The following is a 23,452-nucleotide window of genomic DNA, read 5'->3' as shown; positions in this document are numbered from 1 at the left end:
AAGCTGGCAGCCTGGATTTGTTTATTGAAGAAAAAGAGAGGAAAAAAAGAGTAGATGGAGTATGGGAAAAGATGAGTATTTTATATGACCTAAAATGGGCTCTCTGTCTTTACTGCAGCCCTCCTGATGTGATTTGCAAAACTGCCTATTTCCCCATCTGATTTGCTTTTTGTTGCCATCTCTCTCTCTCTCTCTCTCTCTCTCTCTCTCTCTCTCTCTCTCTCTCTCTCTGTGTGCTTCACATTCAGAATCCAAGAGACCTAATTTTCATAAAGTCTAAACATTGTCAGTCCGGTGCTTTCCAGATCTAACCCAAGAGCTATTTGGCTATACTCAAACCCACCTGACAACCCTTGGTTGCTCATTAGCATGCTGGGCAAGCATAGTGAGCCTCTATAACCTTGATAAATTAAAAATTGGCTTATCAATATTCAATCAACCCACCTCATTTGTCCAAATGCCTGACTTCCTTTCTGGCAGATTTGAGTTAACAGTCACTACATAAGTAAATGGAATTAAAATTACATATTCTTCCCTTAAACCAAAATTAAATCAGTCTGTCCCTAATGTCAACTTAAGTTCTATAGTTGGGTAATAGGGGGATAATATATAGTGGCAGATACTGCACAGTAAAGTGTTAGTTTTCATTAGCTGTCAGGGCTTCCCCATCAGTGGAACAGCTAATTCAATACTTCACTTGGAAATTGTGGGCATAGCAAGTTCAATCTGAATATGCCTATTGATATTAAAATTAAACAGTGCTGAGCTGACTGCTTCCTTCCATAGTTTTATTTATGGAGTTTTGAGACATCCAATGAAAAGATTGCCAAGTTCCATGTTTTATGTGACCATATGAGAATCTGGGGCTTTTCTGCTTTTTCCTCTCCAGCTATTTGATCTCTTGTCCTTAACTAGCTAGACTTCCGTTTGCAGAACTAGTCCTTGCCCTGGTTCTGCTCTGTTAGAATCCAAGACCAATGAGCTAAAGCTCTTTTAATCTATTAGAGCAGGCATGGCTACACTGGACCAAAAGGACTCTAAGACCATTTCATCCCACTCTGACCCTGGACAATTTGTCTCAGTAGTGACCAATCTACCTTCCTGGTTACTATTTGGCTCCATGATTTTGACCTAGATTATTTGTGGGTAGAGTTTTCCCTTTTATCACTCCTGCTTAGGCTCTGTTATCTCCTCCCAGTATCATTCTAAAGCTGAGTTGAGTCTCATGATTGTCTCAGTCCATATCTTTCAGATATGAAACCTTCATTTCCCTGATTTGTTTGTTTTCTGGTGTGAGGGTCCACAAATCCCAGAAGGAGCTTGTAAATCTGGTTCCTGTGGCTGTGAGTCGATCCAGCCATCCTGGAGAACAATTTAGAACTATGCCCAAAGGGCTATAAAAATGTACTTACTGTTTGACCCAGCAATACTGCTTCTAGGGCTGAATTCCAAAGAGATCATACAAATGGGAAAGGGTCCCACATGTACAAAAATATTTATAGCAGCTCTCTTTGTGGTGGTCAAGAACTGGAAATAGAGGGAATGCCCATCAATTGGGGAATGGCTATACAAGTTGTGGTGTAAGAATGTAATGTAATACTATTGTGCTTTAAGAAATGATGAATAGGCAGACTTCAGAAAAACCTGGAAAGGTTCAGATGAACTGAAGCTGAGTGAAAGGAGCAGAACCAGGAGAACATTGCACACAATAACAGCCACAGTATGCAAGGACTGTTTTTGACAGACTTTGCCCTTCACAGCAATGCAAGGACTTAAAATATTTCCAAAGGACTCATGATGCAAAATGCCATCCACATCCAGAGAAAGAACTAGAGTCTGAACACAGAATGAAGCAGACTATTTTCTCCTTTGCTGTGTTTTGTTTTGTTTTTCTCATGGTTTCTCCCATTCATTTTGATTCTTCTACGCAACATGACTAATATGAAGATGTGCTTAACAGGAATGTATATGGAGAACCCACACAAGATTGCATGCCATCTTAGGGAGGAAGGGGGACAAAAATTGGAACTTATGCAAATGATTGTTGAAAACTGAAAACAAATAAATTAATAAATCTTGGGGAAAAGAATAAATCCAGTTTAAAAAAAAATCTGGCTCCTATGGCATCTTAGTGCTAGCTGGTAGTGACCTATCTCAGAGTGGATCCTACTCAATTTAGCCTTTTACCCTGCCACCACACCCCCACCAGTGTCTGCTGCTTTATCATTATGTGTTCTCTCCTCTGAAAGGATGCCCTCTTCTCACAGCAGGACTGCCTTCTTTCATTGCACCAGCCTTTGTAATTTCTGACTAAACAGTTTCCATTCTTCAGCTCTGTAAATTAAATTATCAATTATTTAGAATGTGGGTGGGAGCTCTTGTGTTAAATTGTCCTCCATAATAACAGTAAGGAAAAAGGGGTGGTAAACAAGCATTTATGAAGAGCCTACTATGTGCCAGGCACTCTGCTAAGTACTTTGCAAGTGTTGTTTCATTTGGTCCTCACAACGGGGTAAGTGCTAATTTTATCCCCATTTTACAGTTGAGGAAACTGAGGTAGACTGAGGTTAAATGAGTTACCCAGGTTCTCACAGCTCATATATGTCTGAAGTTGATTTTGAACTCAGGTCTTCCTGACTCCACACCTGGTGCTCCATCTACTGTGTCACATAGCTGCTAGTACCTGAAAAGATAGTTTTCAGAAATGTTTTTAGCAAAAGCAGTGAACCTCTAGGAAAGTTTCACCCATGATACTTCTGGGGGTTTGAGGTATTAAAATTACTTAGAGGACAAGAATTTGTTTTTTTCTCCATAGAATGCCAGCTCTTTTTGAGGGGAGGGACTGTTTCCCTTCTAATGACACTTAGATTTTAACATAGGATGAAATCTTAAGTAAATCAAGTGAATCTTGATTTGAAGAAATTTAAGCAGAAACCAGATTGAGAGATCCAGTGGCTCTGTTCAAGTCAAGAAGGGCAGCTAGGTGGTACAGTGGAAAGAGCACCAGTGCAAGAGTCAGGAGGATCTGAGTTCAAATCTCACCTCAGACACTTGACACTCACAGGCTGTGTGACCCTGGGCAAGTCACTTAACCTCAATTGCCTCATCCTGGGTCATCTCCAGTCATCCTGATGAATATCTGGTCACTGGATACAGATGACTTTGGAGGAGAAGTGAGGCTGGTGACCTGCACAGCCTTCCCTCACTCAAAACAAAGTCAAGTACAAGTCATGTCATCATTTCTCTGATGGCATGATCTTCTTTGGCAACGAAGGATGAACACACACACTCAAGTCAAGAAGCCTCTCTTAAAGTCAGACTGTGATGACAGGGGCCACATGCTAATATTTTTGTATCATAGCCCCTAACCCAGAACCTGGCACACCAGCAATATCTCCAAGCGCCATCTCAAACTGGATGTCCCATAAATATCTCAGACCCAACGTATACCAAACTGGACTCATTCTCTTTCTCCCCCAAAGCCTTCTCCCTTTCTAACTTCCACATTACTGCTGAGGGAATCACCATCCTTCCATTCAGAGCTCTTCACAACCTACCCTCTTCCTAAGTTTCCTGTCTTCTTACATACCCTACTCTCCCCAACCTACTCAGCAACGAGACACTCTACCTGGCATTTTCACTGGCTCTCCCCCTTGCCTGGAATTCTCTCCTTCCTCATCTCTATCTTCTGGCTTTCCAGGTTGGTTTTTTTTCAAGTCCCACATAAATTCTCCCATAAGAAGCCTTTCGTGATACCCCCTTATTTCTAGTGCCTTCCCTAGCTCCAATTTATACCATCTATCTCCTGTTTGGACATAATTGTTTTTGTATTGTTTTCCCTGTTAATTAGACTGTGAGCTATTTGAGAAAAAGAACTGTTTTTGTCTCTTTGTATCACTAGTACTTAACACAATATTGGACGCATGTTAAGTAGGTGCTTAATAAATGCTTATGGACTGACTGTAAACTAGTGGTTGAAGGAAAGAATGAATAAAGATTGATTATGATATTTCAGAGGCAACCTTCGTCCTTTTCTAAAAGGCTTTATGGGTGTTTTGGTTTTTTATGCTGCACGCGCTTCTCAACCCCATCTTCCTTCAAAACAAAATGAATCCCAAAATGAACAAAGTCAATCCCACCCCCATTACAACTAAGAGAAAAATAATGAAGACCAACTGACACAATAACCCACTTTGCTGGTGTGAAACATTCTTCATCAGTACTCTATCACCTAGTTTGGAGAGACAACAGAAGAGGCTCATCAGGGGTCCTTTGGTGGTTGGTGTATTTTACTGGAATTGACTTTTTAAGTTGTTTTCATTTACGTTCACATTTATATTATTCTATTTATTACATTATTTGCTTTCCTGGTTCTTTTCCCTCCCACTCCCTGAAATAATATGAGGGATTCAGAGAAAGAGAGATATTTGAACTAAACCCACTGATTTCAATAGAGTTTCAGTAAAACCACTGACAGATTCTGTGAACTTCGATGGGAAAAACATCAGATCTTTGTCCCCTCATTATCCTTGGGTTTTCTTTGTATTCCTTTGTGTTTCATGTATTCAAAAACAATCTTTTGAGAAGGGATCCACAGGCTTCCCTAGGTTGCAAAGCATTCCATGACACCAAAGGGTTAAGAAGTCCTGCCTTGAAGGAAGAATTTGGAATTCTTCAACAGGACTTAGAGATCTTTCTCAGTGCAGGTTCCCTTTAGCAGGCTGTTTTCTGGGTAGAATTTGCTGCTACTAATTAATCTGCTTTACCTGCCTCAGAGGCAGTGACACCTGCCTGAAGTTGCAGAGATGCATGGAAGATTCCCCAGGGGCTTTTGAGGGGATTGAACATCTCCGTGCCTGTCCTGATCTCAAGCAGAACATGATTACAGATAGCTCTATGCATGCTTAGTCCAATGTTCACATGCCATTGAACATTTCCTGCTTCCACCAGCTATCTAATTTATTTTTACTCATTAGTATTTCAGGACTCTAGACTTTGGAATCTGTTAGTCATTCCCCAAATCACCTATTCTTTGCTGAGATATTCATGTGTTTCTTCAAATTCATGTTATCTAAAATGTAGGTCAGTGACATTAAACGATTTTTTTCCTCCATGTTCAATGGTCATACAGCAAGGAAGTGGGAAGGGGAGGGTGAGAGACAGACAGACAGACACAGAGAGAAAGAGAGAGACAGACACAGACAAAAAGACACAGACAAAGACAGACACACAGAGAGAAAAAATAGGCAGTCACTCAGGCAGGAACAGAGACAGAGACAGAGAGGAGATAGGCAGCCAGACAGAGACAGAGAGAGACCCACAGAGACAAACACAGAAACAGAGAGATAGATACTGAAGCAGACAGACCCAGAGAGAAAAACATACAGAGACAATGACTGAGACATAGGTAAAGAAAAATAGAGCATTGTTTCTGTTTAATCCTATCCAGAACAGAGAAAGAGGGGGAGAGAAAGAAGGAAAAAGAAAAGGAAAGATTGATTCAAAACAAGTCAGTCTAGCAGAGTAGAAAGAGGAAGAGCACTGTACTGGATTCTATCCCCAGTTCTCTTCTCACAACTAACTGCATGTCCTTGCATTCTTCACTTCTTGGAGCCTCCAATTTCACATCTTTAAAATGAGAGGGACTGAATTGCTTCTAAACTAGTAACCCCTCCATACGTAACATTCTATGGTTTCCTAGACAGTTTATTATAATAATAATAACAGCATTTATAGTCCTTTAAAGTATACAAAGCACTTTGAAAACATCTCATTTTATCCTCATAACAACCCTAGGAAATAAATACTATTATTAAAGTCATTTTAGAGATAAGAAAACTGAGGCAGACAGAAGTGAAGGGACTAGTCCATTTTAGCTACTAAGTTTCTGAGCCTAGATTTGAACTTGGTCTTCCTACCTTCAGGTCCAGGGCTCTGTCCACTGCCAGGAGGCAATGTATGCATTGTACTTTTGTACTATAGAATAGTCAAGCTAGGTATGTCCTCAGAGATCATCTAGTCTGATCCCTCCCCTCCACCCCATTTTAACGATGATGAAATTGAACATCAGAGCCTTGAAGTGACTTCTCCAGAATCATTCAGTGAGTTAATAGCATAATTGCTGCTAGGATTCAAATCTCCTAACTCCGAATCATAGGACATTCGAACTGGAAATACTCTTAGGGATCATCCAATCCAAATTCCTCATTTTTTAAGATGAAGAAACTGAGAGGTTATACTCAATACTCTTCCTGCTGCATATCTAATGAAAAGGAGAATGTTATGTGAATCTGTGTGAGTACAGGTAGGCTATTGATTGATATTGGGAAGAAAAGGGTCAACTTCAGTTAAAATGACCATGTTCCAGTCTTTTTTACCTTATAATCTTAGGGGGATTTCTAATTGCTTCATGTTCTCTTTCTCAGACCACCAACTATGGGATTAGATCTGAGGGTCGTCTCAGAAGTTACTACAGCAGGTCCCAATATGAAACATCATAAACTCTTCCTGGTCACCAGGCTAAAAATAAATTGTTTTAACAGTGGCACCCCAACATACTGAGACCTGTTTCAGTCTTTTCCAAGCACTTTTTTTCTCTACAGAGTTATTCTGACACTGAAGGCATGTGGCCTATTGCTATGGGACTTTGTCTGGACAGAGGAACAGAGTTTATCCTTTATTCTCTTAATGGATGTTTTCCAGTACGGTTTTGGTTTGTTCACAATTCTATCACAGAACTAGTTGGTCTTTGGAGAGTATTCCAAGACAACAGTCTCATAAGACAAAATAACAGGTAACATTTATGGGTTGTTTACTATGTGTCAAACACTGTGCTAGATGCTTTATAATTATTACTTATTATCTATATTATTAATAATTATTACAATTATATCCCTTACACTGTAATCTGGAGATTAAATCAACACTATAGAGAAGCAGTCAGGGAATGGGTACAGAGAGTATTTCAAATATGATTTTTTAATTGATATGTTGCTATTCTGTTTCATTAAATGACTTTTGCTTTAAATTTATGCATCATCTGACTTGGTCTAGGAAAAGGGCATATATTGGTGGAGGCTCAGAGCTATGGGTTTGAATAGGCAATAATTGCCACCAGAACCATGAACCTGAGGAAAACTCAGAGTGAATCTCAGGCTACATTCAGACCCATCTTTGAGAGAGAAACCATTTAGAATTTGATGTTTTATTCATTGACAATCCTTTAAGAATATTTTTTTTAGAAATTATTTAGGCTCCCTTTCTCATATAATTGTCTTGATTTTTTCTTCTCTCCTGCTCCAGAGTTCCTATCATTTCTCCATGTGTCCTCCACCATTATTTCTGCCTACGTGAGTTCTATTCATCATTCAGATTCCTGTTAAATACTCACCTTACCTGTGAAACTTTCATTGACCATTCCAATGTGTCAGGGCCTACAAAATATCCTTCATCCTTCCCTAGAGCTGAATTCAACCTTTAAAGTCTTGAGGACATGGAGACATCTGGAGAGTGTGGCTTCTTCCCTTTCATTCATCATACCATCTAGCAAAAGATGAACACAGAGTAAGTGTTCAGAAAACACTTAATCAGTGGGGACCAAAGGCCACTGAATCCATTTTCCTTTAGGACCAGTCCTCTCATAGAGAAATATGGGCAGACCACTCTTTTGAACATCTAAATAAAAATGGCAGGCTCCAATCCCCAGTTCTATGACTGGTCTTGGCTCTGTCCATTTTCTTTGTTGAACTGTGTATTCTTGATAAATCCTGTGTTCTTGTCACCAGGGACATCTTTCTTCCCCTGCATTTGTGAAATCATCTGCAAATGCAATTCTTCTAAGTGACACCATATTTTTACTCAATAACACCTTGAAAAATTGTGTTTACAAATCCCAAACCCAAGACATTAATAACAAAAGAAAGAAGTAAGGCAACCACTGGTGGTATTTCACTCAGTCATTGACACTGTTAAACTTCTACTGATTGCTTTTAAATTCCAAGGGGGCTCAAAACCTTTTTTTAAAAGAATGTTGGTCTCCATGGAACCAAAATTAACTCTACCAGGGATGTCTCATGCTATTAATATTCACATTTGTTTAGGCATCTGGAAAAGAATAACATTTTTAGTGTATCTGATCTTATTTGATTTCCCTTCCCCCCAAGTCTCACATAGCCTGGGTTAGAAGCCAGAAAGCCCCTGGCAGGGCTGAGTAGGGAAACTCACCACCTCTGCCCAATTATTAGAACTAATTGTTTGCCTGATTTTAGGATAAAATATTTTAAGGAAAAATGTCTTTAAAGTTTTTTTTTAATTTGATCAATCAGATTCTAGCAGACTATACTCCCCCAACCTATACCCCACAGAGTCACCCCTTTGGAAACTGAGGAAGGTAGGATTTTTGGATGAAAAAATACAATATTTTGATAGAGTCTCTTGCCAGGACATCCATGTGTTCCTTTGGAAACACACCAAAGGTTGATAGAAGCCTTGCAAAATAGAGGATAATTGAGACCATATGGGAAGGGGATGTATTAGCTGAGAGATCCTAAGTTCAGTTTCCAGATGGAGAAATTATAGTGAAGCATGGAGTGTAGTACCCAAAATACACCAGTGTGTCAGGTAAGGTGGTTTGGTCTTGTATATTGTGTATTTAGTACAGGTTTAATGGGCGAATTCATTCAAAATAGACACCTTGGTTCCATCCCATGATTCCTCCAGCCCTGAAATCTGCCTCTGGTGGTGTCCAGATGAATGATATGGACCCTGCCCTTTCTGATACCACTTTCAAAGATTAGGAGCCATGCTTGACATATCCTCAAAGTCCTGCTTAACATCTCTTTAGGAAGGGACTCAAGGCTATCCACAATCTAAAAGCACCCTAAATTTCTAGGTTTATCTCAATCATTCATTCCAAGATCTCTATACTTCAGATAAACCAAACTTATCTTTCAGCACCCCACCCCCAAATACACTTGTACTTTCCCTCTCTTTGTTTCTGCCCCAACTATTCCAGTGGTGGCTTCCATTCTTCTCATCACTTTTGAATAACTTCATAGCCTTTAAAACTTATTTATATGCCAGCACTTTCAGAAAGACTTCCCAGATTCCTTCTCCCAACCATCGTTGTCCTTTTAACCCCAGGTAATGATTTGTACCTTTCTAACATATGCACTTATATGCACTTAACCCTGTGATGTCTTGTACTGTGGTCATCTGGATTAGGTTTTCATCTCCTGACTTGACTATTAGTCCTGAAAGGGCAGAAGCTATGTTTTACCTAACTTTTGTCTCTTATCTAGCATCCAGAATTTTGTTTCACACACAGTATGTTCTTAATCAACATGTATTGAATGAATGCATGTATCTAAACCATTTTAAGGTGTTTGTATTTTCAACCTAAACTATCTTTTCAAGTAACAAGTTCCTTAAGTTATTATGATGTGGTGATAGGACCTGGACCCTGAACTTTCCCATTGGCTTTCAACTGCCCAGATCACTGGCATCCAGCCTGAGAAGTCTGGCCCACCTAGATACTCAATAATCCTTTCAACTGCGCTATCCCTATGGCTCTCAGCTCATTTAACTCCTTTCATTGTCTGCACCTGGGCCACCTCAGGCTATTTACCACTCCTTAATCCCATCCATATCTTCTCACTGTCTTCTCTTGTACATAAGTACCATTACTTCCATTAAATTGAGCAGATTCTTAGAATCTTGTGGTTCCTACAATACTGCACATTTACTAGGAATCTTGCCTGCCTAACTGGTATTAAAATAAAACCTCACTACTCTGACTGAAAGAGGCCTGAGTCAAATTCTTTCAAGACAGACCCTCTGTACCCTTGCATTTTGGGGTCCCAGCACCCCAAATCACAACAATTAGTGTTCAAAGTGGAACTTTTTTATTTGCCCTAAATTGTCTGACTTCCTCCCATTAGATTCCATTCAATAAACATTTATAAAAGCCCACTATAGGCAAAGCAAGAGGCAGCATAGAAAATTGTTGTGGTCAAGAAGGCCTGAGTTCAAATTTGGGTTCTGACCCATACTGCCAAGTCCCTTGACTTTTCAGTATTGTAGGTAACACTCTAAAATTATAGATTCCAAAGGAGCCACCAATGCACATATATGAATGTGTCCCCTGAACCCCTCCCACTCCCTCACTTCCTATCCTCCATACTACTTCCTTCCCCTGATGTATTGTGCCAGATACTAGGAAAACCAGCACAAAACAAAAACCAAAAAAAATTTCTGTTCTCTAGGAGATTATGTTTTACTAAACCCATCTCCTTCAAGAGATTTGTTTGAAGGGACCCTTAAATTTGTGGGGATTGATTTGGTGAACAAGACTGAGTTAAGGCTGGTTGTGCCTTCCAAATCCTTATTGACTATATTCCTACCCTGCAGAGTCTTTGTCTTTTCCAGTTAGAGACCAGATGATTTTTAGTTTCTCCTCATATTCAATATGTACTGTCTGAATCCAACTGTACCAATTGGATTTACTATGGTGAGATTTTCCAGAACAACACTTGCCCTTTTAGTAACAATGTGTGCAAGGGAGAACTGAAAGATACTTGCTTGCCATCACTCTACCTTCAAGAAATTCTTATCAAGCTGAAGCCAAGGAAATTGAATAAATGAATGGATGAATGAATCAATGAAAATCTAGTAAGTGCTTACTGTGTGTCAAGCACTACTAGAGAACCTGGGAATACAAAACAGAAGGATAGTCGTCAACCAGCTTAACCCTTCACTTGAAGGGAAAGGTGGTATGGGGGGAACATAAACAGTGCTAATCTTGGGGTCAGGAATACTTAGGTTTGATCCCCATCTCTAACATTAACTAACTAGATAGCCAGGGGAAACACCTAACCTGTGGCTCAATCTCCTCCTGGTAAAATGGGTATAATACCTGTAGTACCATCTAAGGAGGGTCATTATGAGGCTCAAATATGTATACTGCTTAGCAGTCCTTGAAGTGTAATTTATTTATATATGTCAGTATACATACATACATACATACATTTATATATATATATGTATATATATATATATATATATAGACATATACATACATATGTGGAGAGAGAGAGAGTTTTTCCTAGTAATTCCTGCTTTTTTATCCAAGCTTCTTCACTGTGGTTCTTTCTTGTTTATTAATTCTGATTTTTGGAGGAGTGTCAGCCCATAGTCTACCTTTGTACAAAGTCATATCAGTGGAACTACCCACAAATCTTCCTCATGCCCTCAAGAAAACTACTCTTTCAGAACGGCAACTCTACCAAATTTTTGGTACCCACTGAGTTCTAAAATAGGGTGAAGACACTCACAAGCACTACTATGAGTATACTGAGTTTAAATCTTTCCTCTAATGTTGGTTAAGTCACTGATAAGTGACTCCCTGAGCCTCAGTTTCCACAGCTGAAGGTTGGACTAGATAATCTTTGAGGCAAAAGGAACTCCAAACTCTCCAACTATGCTCTGCTTTTCCTGACTAGGGAATTATGAGATTCTCCAAACTGAACTTAACCTTGTGTTATAAGGGCAACATGTAGTGTGGAGCTCTCATTGTGTGGCTTGAAGGGAGACAGAATTGAAATCTCTAACCCTTTCTCCTCCCACCTTTCTCCAAGAGAGACTTTAGTTCCTGCCTGTAGGGGAAGCAAGAGGTTGGGGATCAGAAGTTTGTCACTCTGCTTTTCTCAGAAAGAGGGAATAGTGGGTTAGAATTTATCTACTCCCTTAAATGTTAGTCTAGGGGATATGGTTTTCAGGTTCAATCTAATTTCTCATCATGGTTTCATTATTGGGGAAAGCAGAAGCCTAAGTTTTATACACAATGCTTGACTCCCTTCTCACTAAACACCAGTTCTATAATGAGCATAGCAAGTAGCCAACTAACTAATTTATCCAAGTTAAATAGCAAGAAACAAAAACAAACAAACAGATTGGAAAAATGTACATAGCAGAACATATACTGGACCATACAAAGTGAAGGAGCTCTCCCAATGGGAACAAAGTAATTCAGTTCAGCCCAGAGAAAGAGACCTAGATCTAACCTAAAGTGAGGTTCTTTGACTTCTCTAGTGTAGCAATGGGGTGCTAGTGTAGGGGATGGAGTGGTAATGGAGACTGTCAGCTCATTTCATATTGGTCTCTTCCTAAAGTCCAGAGGCTTTGGCATCTTCCATCTTCTCTCTGGAAACTGGAAGGCAGTAGTGTCCGAAGTCTGAAGAGACTTAGTAACTCAAAGAAAACTGAAGCGCTCTCCTTCCTTTTACTGTGGCCAACTTTTCCCCAACCCTCACACAAACATAGCACATTGATCTCCATCAATAAAACAGGAAGCCCCATACCAATGGTCTTTGGGTCGGGATTTATACCCACCTGACCCTGACATTAGATATGGAAAATCTTACCAGAAATTCCTACTGGGAGTATGAAAATTCTAATTTGGCTCTTCTAATGCAGAAGAATAGATTTGAATTCTATAAAAAAAATGGATTGACATACTCACATTTCTTCTCATGCTCCCATCAGATTTAATTAAATTCAAGTCTAATCAATATGTTATTTTCTTTAGTCGATCTAAAACACCACACTTTCTCTCAATGTAAATAGCACTCTCCTTTCTGCAAGAAAACCCATAATGAAAATCCCATGTCATTCTTTGTAATACAAGATTCTCAGTCAATTTTATACCTAATGAAGGAACTATCCCACCTTCCTCCTGTATTGGAAGCACACATGTTATATTTCATTTGTATATGTGTGTCCCATATGTGTTTCTGTACTTTATATTAGGCTAAAAGTTTACATTTTATATTTCATAATAAATTTTTACTATTGATTAAGTTTCTAGAAAAGGAAAGAAGACTTCTGAGATAGTATAATAAAAGATTTCAAAGGCCTTTACTTCCTTTTTTTTTTCCTTTTTGGACTAGTATAAGGAATTCTAGCAGAGGGATCAGCCTCCATCCTACAACTTGTAGGCTTACAAAATTGCTTGAGACACTGAAAGGATCATGGGATCATGCATTTAGAGCCATAAGAGACTTTAGAGGTCATTGAATCCTACCCACTCATTTTACAGATAAGGAAACTGAGGCTGAGAGAGATTAAGTGATTTACTTAGGGTTACACAGAGTCACACAACTAACATGTGCCAGAGATAAGAACCGAATCCTGGTCTTCCTTACTTCTTTTATGACCTACTGCTTTCTCAATAATCCTCCTAAAAACAATAAGAAGAAGTTCTAAAAAGGAAACCACCAAATGTTCTTAAAATTTTTTTAAATTGTTCAAAGAAATGAGCCAACAAAACAGAAAAAATAAATATGTATGTGTATGTATAGATGCATATATACATATATGAATTTTTTCTGCCATAAAAATATACTGAAACCACACAAATAGCAGCATCAAAAACAAAGTTAGAATTTTCTCCAGACACAATGAAATGGATAATAAAAACAATGAAGGACTGAAAGAAAAATATTAAATTAGTAGAATATGAGCTGAAATACAAAAGGAGCTAGGTGAACTAAGGATTCTCAGGGCACAGATGATGATTTGGTACTGAGTGGAATAGAATTATCCATGGAAATAAATGAATCAATGAAAATTCATTTTTAAGTGCTTACTATGGGAAAAGCAGAATGCTAAGTACTGAGGTTACAAATGCAAGATAGTCCCTGCTCTCAAGGAGTTCTCCTTCTAATGAAGGAGACAACATATATGAGGTTTCAGCTGCAAGTCAGATGGAAAGGTCCAATGATCCTCAGGATTCAATTGTAGATTGAATTATAGATTGTAATATATCTTCTTTGTAGATTGTAATATATCTTCTTTGAAATAATTTCTGCTAGTAATCAGATCCATTTCAGATGTTGGACTACTTGACAATACTGAGGAATTTGATGGCAAGAACTTTCTTTCCCATGGGACTTCAAAAGCTGTGCCTAGAGTATCCATTGGGGCTGTTACCAGGTCTCATTTCCATAGAGCTTGTTTCCTGGGAGCATGACTATAGAGAGTAGGCTGGAAGAAGAGTCAGTGCGATATAGAGGATGTTCCCACCATCAGGAGTCTTGGGCTTACCTGTTCAATGATGACCATTGTGAGCAGTTGATGTTGGTTGCGAGGAAAGTAGGACCCGTCTCTGCAATGATTGCTCCCCTCAAGGATAGCTCCAGAGCAAGGACAATGGGACAATGGACAATCTTAGGAAAATTGCTACTCCCAAGACTTTTAAGTCCAGGGACCTAGGCTGTTTCCCTGAGGGTCTGAGTGCAGGTGCTAGTTGAGACGGTAGCATTACTTTGATTTGTTCAGCACGCAGGGCTTCCTATCTCTCCTTTACAATGTATTGCTGTTTCAGCTAGGGTATCTGAAGTCCCCTTCTCTAGGAAGGAGGGACAAGCCATTCTGTCATTTCCTCCAGCAATTCGTTGCCTGCCTGAACTTCCATTCACGACCACCTTCCTTCATTGTCCCCTTTCCAACTTTTTATCTGCGAAATGCTGCCTAACACCTGAGCAGTCTCCACTAAGAGGCCAAATCCCTAGGAATGTTGATACTAACTAAATTCATTCTTAAGTAGTTAAAAAATTCCTACTACCTCATATCCTCCTTATCCCAGTGATTCTGAACACCCAGGGATGATAATTAAAATTTTTAGTCCTTCACTACCCAGTCCCTTATTCCCATGTCTCTCAGTCTATCCCCTTCACTTCTCATGCTAAAACTACCCTCTCTTCCACCATGAACTCTTTCATATCTGCTCTGTAAGTCACAAACTAGATTCCATTTTAAACCCCTTTCCTTTCTTAATCTTTTCATCTTCTTGCACTCATATAAACCTGGCTCTGTCTTGAACGTATAGGCCCTCCTGGCCTTTCTTTCTGGCAGTGGTTTGACTTTCAGTTATATCCACTGAATCACTGGTCATCAGGAGGGCGGCACAATACTTTTAGCTCCCCATTGCCACTTCCAGGTTCTCCTCTGCTTTGGTTGCTCAGTAACTTCTGCTCCTTTGAACTTCACTCATGCCATTCTTACCACCCAATGAAGATTCTGGTGGCTGTTATCCACTGATCTCCCAGATACTCTCCTTCTTTCCTCAATGAAAGTCCCTTGTTCACAATCTTTCCTCCCCAACTCCTGCCTTCATACAAAGGGATTTCAACATACATAATGATAATCCTTCAAATACCCTAACCTCCCTGTAGCACAACTTTCTCATGACCTACTCTTCCACTCCCACCTCAGTTACACACAGAGAGGGTCATATCCTTCTATCTTCCCATAACTCATAAATATTCCACTTGCACATTCACAACCTCCAAAATTCCCTTATCTGATAATAATCTGTTGTCACTCCACCTTTCCTCCCCCCTTACAACCCTAAAACCTCTTCTTCATCTTTACCATGACCTCCAATCCTTCCACCCCTCAATTCTTTCCCAGGCCATCAGCTCTGAATTTATTACATTCTCTTCCCTCCCCAATCTTGATCCATTGGTGAACCAGTTTGATTCAACACTTCTTTCTAGTCTCTTCTTTCAAGTGTTATATCCTCTTATGCTACCACTGATCTTGACCTTTCAAGCCTCTTCCTTGGATTAGTCTCACTGTTTACTGTCTATACTACTACTCATATGCTGCTGAATGAAGCTGGAGAAAACTATAAAGTTATTCTGAATGGATCCACTACAAATATATGTGTAACCCAAGCCCCAAAACCCATTGATATAGCATTCTCCTCAGTGATGGAAATGAATGAGCATTCACTCAGGGGCAGCTTGGAGTTAGCAAAAGCAGGAGAGAAAAAAAAATATCTAGTCTTTTCATTCTTTTGGGGTGTTTCTGGCTTCTAGCTTAGAGAGAAGATGGCCTATGCCAACCTCTCACCATATTGCTGAAAGGAGAAAGACTCTGGGAAGAAGATGACATGTAGAACTTCAATTATGCCCTCCTTCTCAGCTTGCCATGCTGGAGACTTCTGAGCATTTTCTCTTTGGATAAGATTCTCTCTTTGGGTCAAGTTTAATTACTCTGTTCCTGATGACAGAGCTACTCCAACCTGTATATTTTCTCATAGATATACTGTCTTTGATTTCTGCTTTACCATTTACTTGGATAAATGTGTTTCTTTGCTATTGGCTACATGTGTTCATTTGATTGAACTAGTATTTGATTTGGAAGGGAATCAAGTCTTCAATATAAAGCTTGGGGTCCCCCTTTCCCTATTAATTAATATTGATCAGAAGTTTAGTTTGAACCTTACAATTACTTCCCCTAGACTAACAATATTTAAGGGAACTTACATATACACACACACACACTCACACATGTGTGTGTATAGTATATAATTACTAAATAATCAAATAATTTTATAATATGTTTATATATAAAATAATAATATATACCATTGATTTTATAATATAATTAATTAAATGTTATACAGTTACTCATATATCATAATTACATATATGTATGTATGTATACATATACATATATGTGTATATTACACATGCACAAACACACACACATATAATTTCTAGCCTAGAATCCTCTCCCTCTGAGGAGAGCCGAATACCCAGCCTTTAACCCCTTTTTGCCTTCCTCTCCTAAGAAGATTAAATATTCGTTAGAGCAGGGTGGGGAGAGGAGACCTTAGAGATGTCTATCCCTGCCTCTTGCATGTCTGAGAATAATAAATTGCCTGACTCATGATCCTTTGAGTTCCTTGAGTTTGTGTTCCTTCTCAGTACCTCGGTCATGATCTTCTCATAAGGGGGTCCTTAATATTTTTTTGTTTACTGCATCTATTTTTATTTTTAATATAAGTTTATTGATCTTTTGTCTTATATGGTCTAAATTTCCCCTTTATAATTCTCTTCTCTCACTTCAAGAACTATCTTATAAAACAAAGAATATTAAAAAAAAAAAAGAAAAGAAAAGAAAAGTAGAAAGAAAACATTTCAAGATCCAGGACAATCATTTCCTGTTTCCAAATTTTGCCTTGGAACTTCTGTCAAAGATTGGACCAGTGGATCATGGAACTACTTCTATGCTGTATTCCTGAGGTTTTTACATATTTACGTATGATCTTCCTTCAGCCTTTTTGTTCTTTCCTCTTCATTCATCCTGTATTCTGCTACCTGATTAATCTTCTGAAGATAAAGGTCTGATTATGCAATCCTTTCCTACAAAAGCTTTCAATGACTCCCCAGTGCCTTGTGAGTAAAACCTAAACTCCTTCTCATGGATTTTAAAGCTTCCCCTGATTTGGCCCAAACCAGCCATTCCAGCCTCACTTGTCACTACCCCCTTACTTATTCCTGTGGTCTACTAGACTATTTGCTTGAATCAAATATGACCCAGACTTCTTACATTTGAAATGTTCTTCCCATCAGTCCCAGCTATTCTGGTCCAATGTCTATATTTTCATACTCAACTGGATCTTCAAGGCCCAATTCAGGTTCTATTTCTCTCACAAAACCTTCCCTAACCTCCTCAACTGGCAGCCATCTGTGCTCTGTGCCAGAACAGAAATGTCTAGACCTCATGGTCCACAAGATTCCCAAGGATAGCCCACATCAGATTAAACATAATGGAAATATATTAAAAAAAAAAACAAAAATATAATAAAACATAATGTTGATGTGTGGTTTTCTAAGTCAATATCTTCCTGCAATACTCTATGTATGATTTAGTGATGCTGCTTCTTTTTGAGTTTGATACCAGGCTCTAGATGATCAGAGTACTTTTATCAGATTTTCAAACTTATTCTTTATAGTAACACAGCAGACCCACCATGGATTCCTACCTGAATTCCAGGAGACATAACTGGAATTTTTTTATAACTTGGGGTGAAAACAGTTGGAGGCAGAGGAAAGAGAGGTCACGATGCAGGTAACTGTCCATGCTAGAAGGAATAGCTTATCTAGAGTCTTTGGGGGGGTTGTGGGAGAAGGCTAGCCTTAGGATAGAGCTGTAGTCTAGAGGCTGATTATGCTGCAGAGCAGGGTGAGCTGAGAGAGAACTCAGCATGAGAACAGCTGCTGCCACAGAGAAGGGGTATCTCACTCTTGAGGATGCAGCAAACCCCAAAGATGTCAGTACCCTGGGCTAAAACCCAATTTGTCCTCTGCTAGCTATAGTTTTCTTAAAGTCTTGGAATGGTTAAGATACTTAGTGGTCTTCATACAGAAAGGCACTTGACTCATCTTTCTCTAAATCACTTATCCTTGCCCCTTCTTTCTTTTTTTCCTTTTTTCTTCCTCATCATTTGTTTCCCTTATATTTGACTGCCTGCGTATAGTTTTAGCTCTCTAATGGACTTTTTCCCCTAGAAGTTTCATCCTTTCATATCAACAGACTTTTGAGTAATGAAGGGATGTGAATTGGATAAGAAATAAAACTTGACTTTATCTACCAGTGACAGCTTCTGATGAACAATTCCCCAAGCAGCTTACTCACAGCTGTTACTATGTAGGCCATGAATGGTGAGTTTATATTTGAGTGGATTCTTGGACTGGGAACTTTCTTTTCTTGTTTGGGGTCAAATGTCTTTTTTGGTGATAACAGGAGAATCGGTAGAAGAGTTTGAAAAATCATGGAATAAGTGTGACAATGAGGATGGGAAGTTGGGCAGAATGTGTGTGTGTTTCTTTCTTTGTCTCTGTTTCTCTATCTTTCTATCTCTCCCCTCTGTATCTTACTCTGTCTCTTTCTATACATATACATATATGTGTATATTATGTATGTAAATCACAGTACAGGTGTTCTACCCTGATGATACAGGAACAAATGCAGCAGAAGAAAGTCTCTCCCAAAGGTAAGACCGTGAAGACCACATCCTGTGAGCCCCTTCATCTGTCTGTTCTATGTCTGGCAGAGGTTCCAAGGCACAATTTAGGGGCAGGAGTGGTTGACCTAGATGACGCTATCCTCAAAACATTTGAGATGCTCTCTGAAATAGGCTGACTCTTGGATGAATCAAATCTCCTTTCTCACCATGTAATATAAAAGTTGTAAAGCTAAATTCTGTATCAATCATATCCATAAATTTAGAGCTGGGAGGGATCTTAGAGGTCACTTAGTTCAATTGTCTTCATTTTATAAATGAGAAAACAGGCTTAAAAAGGTTAAATAAAATTGTAGGATCATAGATTTACAGTTTGAAGGAACCTCAGAAGCCACCTCGCCTAACCAGTTAAAGATCAAGAAACTGAATACCACAGGGGTTAAAATAACTTGCCTAAGGACATACTGATAGTACCAATGGCAGAATTTGAACCCAGCTCCTCTGACTCCAAGTCAAGAGGTCTTGCCACTGTTCTAAACTATGAGTGGTCCAAAGTCACAAAGGTGGCAAACAACACCCAGGTGGTATTATGGAGTTTGAAAGATCTGAATTTAAATATTTCCTGGGCAAGTTAGTGATGCTGGGCAAGTTAGTTAATCACTTATCCCCAATTTCTTTCTATGTAATGGGAAGATGGGTGGTGCAGTGGATAGAGCACTTGGCTTAGAGTCAGGAACACTCATCTTCCTCAGTTCAAACCCAGCTGGGCAAGTTGCTTACTTTTTGTCACCTGTTTGCCTTAGTTTCCTCATCTGTAAAATGAACTGGAGAAAGAAATGGCAAATCACTTCAGTATCTTTGCCAAGAAAACTACAAATGGGGTCCCAAAAAATCAAATACAAACTGAACAATACTAATCTTTACCCTGATGGGATTATTGTAAGGATCAAACTAGATAATATTTATCAAAGTGATTTCCAAACCTTAAAATTCTAAACAAATGCTAACCATCATTATTTTGTTGTAATTCAAGTATCTGACACCAAAATCAGCTCTCTTGTTGCTGTACCTCACCGCCACATCAAAAATCCTGGGGAGATGTATAGAGCAAAGCTGTCTTCTTCAGCATCAAAGAATGTCTCCTAAGTGCTGTCCTTTTAAGAAAAAGGAGAAAGTAGGACACCAAGTAGTCCCTGGCACTTTTGAGGGTGATTTGCTGATGCTTCTCTCTTCCGCTGAGTATCTTAGCAAGGGCTTCCTGGCCCCACCCCAGACATCTTCCGTGAGGAAACTGCATACATCTAATTTCCCCTGGTGCCTGGTGGATACGCATGGATCCCCTGCTGTTCTGTTCCGGAATGCAAGAGGAGGCAGGAGGGGAGATAACTCTCAGGCTTATTATCTCCCCGACTGCACCTTGCTTTGGGTCCAAGATAGGAAGTAGGGAGCCCAGGGAATAAACAGAATGCTGCATTTCCTGCAGGTATTTTGGAGAGCACATACAAATGTATATGCTGAGCTGATCTTTCTCATGCCACAGTTAAGCTTTGTTCTTGTTTTCAAGGTGTGCTTTAGGTGTGAGGAGTACCGTGAGTCTGTGGAAAGGGCCCACCAGCCCCACAGTATCCAGAGGGAGTTTTCAAGTTCTCAGCCACAGCTCAGATCCCAGGGTCAGTCCCTTTCAGGAGACCATGTGGTCCTTGTGAGCTATAACATCATGGAGTCTTAGGGGAGAATATTAAAAACATGGCCACTTCAACACCCCAATGCTTTCCTCAGAATTCGTTTTGCCCTAATACTGTCTGCCAATCTCTTCTGAGGAGTCTAGGCTCTTTTGCAAACCATGGTGAGGCAGCTGCGAGGTCAGGCTAACTCCTGTGGGGTTGAGGATCAGTGTTTAATGAAATACTGCCTTCAAAGGCCTAAAAAGCCCCTTAAAGCTGTCTGTTGGCTGCTGTGCTCTGTGTCCAAAAAAGGGTAGAAGAAGGAGCAGATGTGGACTGCCCTGTTCTATGGTCCAACAAATGCAGATGTTTCACAAGCAAAGAGCTAAGTCAGGAGGCACAGATGTGAACGGATGGTTCTCTCTCATTAAGAGTCTGAGCACCTATGATTGGAGCCTAGTGCTAATGACACCACTAACTCAAGCCTACATGGACAAAAAGCCAGCCCTGACCCGAGTCAATCAGCTTACGAATGTCTGGCGCTGGTCCCAAAGGGGGATGAGTGAGAGAGTGTGCATGGTCTAAAAACTAAGGAACAATGCATGCCTTTTCATGGAGTGTGAAAGGTCGGCTCACCTTGGCTCATACTCATTAAAGACATTTTAGAAGTCAGCTACTTCAGCCTATATCTCTGTAGGGATTCTCTTTATACTGTACCCCAAGAAGTGCTTATTTGGCTCCTCTTGAGACCCTCTGGTGAGGGGGAACCAGTCAGGTGGTTCATCCCACATCTGACACAACTAATTGTTAACTAGTGTTTATTGCACCAATCTGACATCTGCCTCTCTTTAACTTTCATCAGCTTTTTCTTTGTTCTTCCTTCTGGAACAAAGCAGGACATTTAAAATACCCCTTCCAAGTTTTAGCCTTGCAAAAACTTAGAAGAGAACTTTGGGATCCTATGCGGAGCATAATATCCCTTCCTTTCAACCTCTACTTGTCAAGGGCCTTGATAAAATGTGAAAAGGCAGCTAGGTGGAGCCAGAGTGCTGCATGCATCCGGAGGCAGGAAGACTCATCTCCCTGAGTTCAAATCTGACCTCAGACACTTCCAAGCTGGGTGACCCTGGACAAGTCATGTACCCTTTTTGCCTCAGTTTGCTCATCTGTAAAATGAGCCCGAGAAGGAAGTAGCTAAATCACTCCAGTATCTTTGCCAGAAAAAGTCCAAATGGGGTCATAAAGAGTCAGACATGACTGAACAACCACAGCAAAATGTGGGAACTTCTAATAAGTAATGAATACAGCGTTGGTCTGACTAGGTCAGAGCATAGCTGCACTATTACCTTCCAAGCGAGGCATCTTCTCCCTCAAATGAACTTTCTAAATGACAATATTTGTTATTCATGATTTCTTTCTTTGAACGATAGCACTGAGACACAAAACAGTATTTTTGTTATGTAGTATCTTACATTATTCTCTGTAATAGCTAGCATTTATACACTGTTTTAAGATTTTCAAAGCACTTTACAAATTTTATCTCATCTTCACAACAGCCTTGAGAGATAGGTGCTACCATTATCCTTATTTTTTACAAAGGGGGAAACTGAGGCAGACAGTAGTTAAGGGACTTTCCCAGGGTCACAAAGCTAGTATCTAAGGCTATATTTGAACTTAAGTCCTCCTGACTCTTAACTTCAGTTTTCTCTTCTCATTACCACCTAGTTACTTTGAAAGGCAAATACTTGTTTACCAAGGTGCAGTACTCACAGCTGCCAATCCTATAGCTGATGATTTCCCACCCGCCTCCCTCCCCACCCGAGGCTATATGAGAATATTAGGACACTTACCAGAGGCTGGCTTTTGGTGGGGTAAATCTGTATTGAAGCTGGTGCCTATATATCATAATGAAGTTAATGTGAGGCGAGTCTGAGAATATAGAAAATAGAGACCGTGTCATTAGTCTGAGAATATAGAAAATGGAGATCACATCATTGGTTAGTGTGTATACAAACCTAAGTTGGCGCTTTGTCATTATGGTTTCAGCCAACATGTGATTGAAGGTTTTTTTTCTAACCTTGAGCATTTTGAAGCTTTTTAACAAGACTTCAGGTACATCTCCTTGTTGAATCTGGGAGAGCAGAGAAAATGAGTTGATTAGACAGAAATTCACAGGTTCCTCTCGTGTCTCAAGCCTTAGGATTGGATATAATGTTCACTGGTGCTGTGATGTGGTATCAGGATTTTAGGATCTGTGATTTTAAAGACCTGGAATGTGCAAATATCTGACTGGACCAAGTTGTTCCGTATGGAGAAGAGAGTACCTGGGGGACCCTAAGTAACACAGAGCTTAGGAAGGGATTGCATTTGGGAGCAGTATATGTGATGGATATGAATGTGTGAATGAATGAAAGAATGAAAAAGTATCTGTTAAGCATTAAGTATGTGCAAAATTATTTCCTATGTCTTGATCTTCTTTTACCATCTGGACTCCTCAAGGACACAGGTAGTTTCTTATGCTCCCAATGGCATTTATCACAGTTTAGGTACACAACAGATATTCAGTAAATTCTAACTTGCTGATTTGATCATAGCCTTCAAGATAATACCATGTTTTTTCTTTCAGTTTTCCTGGCAGAATATGGCAAGGACTATAACATCCTAATTGTCAATGAGAAGAAGGATATTTATTTGATTGTAGGATTTCTCCATCAACTTCCTCCCCATTCCACAGATTACTTTCTTGTAAGAACTTAAGAAATACAAAGTTCACATAATAAGGGGTGGGGGGTGGGAAGAATGGGAGGAGACAACTATTTAGTTTCTTTCAAATAATTCAAAGGTAATATGTAGCTGGATTGATTAGACAAAACTCACTTTTATTCAATCAACCATTCACCAAGTTTGTCCTAAGCACCTAGAACATACTATCTCTATACTCCTTGAAAAGATTCAGGCATGGTACCTGACCAAA

At 39.6% G+C, this 23,452-nt stretch overlaps 1 long non-coding RNA gene across 1 annotated transcript; it reads right to left on the bottom strand.

The window, feature by feature from the left end:
* Positions 1-6,294: 6,294 nt before the first annotated feature.
* LOC140524667 (uncharacterized) lies at positions 6,295-23,130 on the bottom strand. The gene is made up of 4 exons (XR_011973796.1): positions 22,494-23,130; positions 22,329-22,407; positions 12,518-12,632; positions 6,295-7,542 (listed from the first exon to the last, which is right to left on the bottom strand). It is a non-coding gene; the product is annotated as an uncharacterized lncRNA (long non-coding RNA).
* Between the last annotated feature and the right edge of the window lie 322 nt (positions 23,131-23,452).

Source organism: Notamacropus eugenii, chromosome 1, assembly GCF_028372415.1.
Source record: "Notamacropus eugenii isolate mMacEug1 chromosome 1, mMacEug1.pri_v2, whole genome shotgun sequence".
Taxonomy (NCBI): domain Eukaryota; kingdom Metazoa; phylum Chordata; class Mammalia; order Diprotodontia; family Macropodidae; genus Notamacropus; species Notamacropus eugenii.
This window is presented reverse-complemented; position numbering and strand designations above follow the sequence as displayed.